We start from the raw sequence: 3,087 nt of genomic DNA, 5'->3' as shown, positions 1-3,087 counted from the left end.
GGGCTATGGGTTCTGCAGACTTCGGCCTTGCCAGCCTTCGTAATCACAAGTTTCTCTGGAGAATTCTAATACAGGCTCCTCTTAGCTAAAATGGTTTCTCAGGCTTTCCTGGTTTCTGATGATCTTTGAGGAAGAGATACCCCTCAAGCTGGGTTTGTTTAGTGTCTTTTCTTATTATCACACCAGCGTTACACGTCTTTGGGAGGGAAACCTCAGAGGTGAAATGCCTTTCCCTCATATAGTACTCTTACTATAAGAGTACACATTTTTCAGTATGAGTTATTATTAATAATATTAGCCTCAATCACTTGGCCAAGGTAGTTTTTTCCAGACTTCTTTACAGTAAACTTACTTCCCCTCGCATCATCTTTTCACACTTTGCTCTTTGAAAGCAAGTCACTAAGCACACACTCACTCAAGGGGTAAAGAAGTAGACTCCATGTCCTTGAAGGGAAATTACCTACATCAACTATTTGGATTCTTCTACATGTGAGATTTATCTCTTATTTTCATTTGCTTATTTATTCAAACATTTATTTATTTATGTTTCGCAGGCTGGAGTGCAGTGGAGTGATCTCAGCTCACTGCAACCTCTGCCTCCTGGATTCAAGCATCCTGGCATCCTGGCTCCTTCATCATGTGGTTTTAGATATCAGAGTATTCACTTCCAGCCACGCAGAGAGAGAAGAGTAAGATTGGAGTATCTCACAGGAGACTTTAGGGGCCTGCTGAAACTGGTCACTTTACTTCCATCCTCATTCTACTGGCTAGAACAAGTCATGTGACCCATTGAGAGAAGAGGAGCTTGGGAAATGCAGTTTTGCTGTACTAGGATAAAAAAGAAAGGAATAGGTCAACACAGAGCATTGTCTCTGCCAAAAGTTTCATAGTACATTTGTGGAAAGTCTTGAGGAACAGTGCTACAAAAAGACTTTTGAAATGACTGAAGAGTTGCATTCATTTCAAGCTGTTGTTATTCTCTGTTTTAGGAATGGGAGATAACTGTTTTACTTTAACCCTGAACATTTCCCTTGCAACGTTCTCTGGCATTTGGAAGTCCTCCAAGCCCCTCATCATTTTTCAACAGCCAGGCTTCCCGCAGTGCCTGCTCACAGTTTCCTCAAGGTCGAGTCTCTTAGAGGAACATAAGTTCAGCTGCTCCTCTTAGAGGGCGCAGTGAATCATCCCTTTTAGCAAATATAGAATTCTCTGTGACCTCTGCAAATGGTCCCACTATGTCTGCTGCTGAGCCAAAAGCAGGGAAGCCAGAGACTGAGTAATTTATTGCAAGCAACCATCACTATTTATCCCAGGCCCAATGGGAGTCAGACAGAGGAAATAGCTCTGCTAATTACATCTGGGAAAGATTAGTGGCTTTAAAGTCAGAAAACATGAGCTTGACATCTGGTTCCTCTACCCATTGAGTGATCTTGGGCAAGTCTTTGATGCTAAAAATACATTAAGCACCTACTATAAGCCAAGTACATAGGGACAGGAGTTGTAAAAATAAATTGCAGGAAGTCAAATAACTTACTGTAATACAATATGGGACATGTTCTCTCACTTCCTCTATGTGTCTGTCTTGGCCCTCGGTAGAAAGGGCTTCTGTCTACATTGTAGCCACTGCCTATTCCAGCAGCTGGAGGCTTCTGCTGCTGCCCTCACCAGTCAAACTGATGCCTCACAAACTGATGCCTGTTTCTTTACATTGCTGACTTCCAAGTCAAGATCTCGCAAGGGTGAGTTACCTGGGAATACCTAGATCATAAACCTGTGGTTTAGTTGTACAGGAGGCCAGAAAAGAGGGGAATGCACATTTTCAAATTTCCCCAAAGGATGTTTTAAAATGTGTGGGGCAGGCAGAAAATATGGCAGATAGAAAGATTTCCGAATGGTACTGAAGGGCCATTTGATGTTAGTGATCATGCTTTTGTTTTAGTATGATTGTATAAATCTCTCCCAGCTGTGCCAGGCAAAACCAGAAAGGAACAGAGAAAAGGAATTGTTGGTTTGATCCTGAGTTTAGGATGTTGGGATAGTCGCAGAAGAAAGGTAAGGCTACCAGGATGCCAAGTAGCTCTGAAAGAGGTAAATGGAGTGATAGAGTTCTCCATGAATTTGAAGAGCAGGTGGTAATGACAGAGAATCGTTTATGGGAATTTAAGATTGTAGGCATTGTGAAGTTCTGGGTAATGACCTAATGTAGAAACATGGATAATATTCACGCAGTTTGCACTGTGTGGGGATGGTTCTAATGCCCTATCCAGGTTGGGGAAAATATGACATGACCATTGGGCATGGTAGCATGCACTTGTAGTCCCACCTATGCAGGAGGCTGAGATGAGAGGACTGCTTTAAGGCAGGAATTTGAGGCTGCAAGGTGCTATTATTATACCTGTGAATAGCCACTGCACTCCAACTTTGGCAACATAGCAAGACCCTATCTATAAAAAATAAATAAAATGGCACAACCAATTTGCAAGGATCTCAGGATGCAGGCATTTTGGCAGTAGTGCCACATGTTTGCCATTACTGATGTTAAGTGTGGTCACAAAAGGGTGGGTAATGAGAAGTGGTGGTTGATCGAGCAGGAGCACCGTCATCTCGGACAAACACCACCACTTTAAATTCCAGCTCCCTTTCCAGCCTCATGCATTTCAAGGAAATCACTTCTCTTCTAACTACAAGCAGCCAGAAAGAGCAGACAGTAAAACACAGATAAGACAGCGTGGGCACAGAGGGAGGTTGGGGAAAAGCACAACAAAAAAGCAAAAACCAAAAAAACACAGAAGCAGTCCAAGCCTCTGATAAGCTCTCCCAACCTGAATCATTAAAAACTCTTAGTCTATAAGAGAGTGTGCCTCTGACTTAACTTGGCCAGTAGCCTCCTCTCAGGTTTATTTTCTTTAAAATAAATCTGTCTTGACTGGCAAGCCACCTTTCATGTTTCTTTCCTCTTTCTTTAATTCTTACAATGGTGAAGAAAACAAAGAGTTCAGAGGACAAATGTTACGAGCCTAGGGTGTTTCTAGGCCTCAAGACATGAGCACTGGGCTGTTCTGGTGGTATAATAGGACTTGACTGGCA

Source organism: Theropithecus gelada, chromosome 3, assembly GCF_003255815.1.
Source record: "Theropithecus gelada isolate Dixy chromosome 3, Tgel_1.0, whole genome shotgun sequence".
Lineage (NCBI taxonomy): Eukaryota > Metazoa > Chordata > Mammalia > Primates > Cercopithecidae > Theropithecus > Theropithecus gelada.
This window is presented reverse-complemented; position numbering follows the sequence as displayed.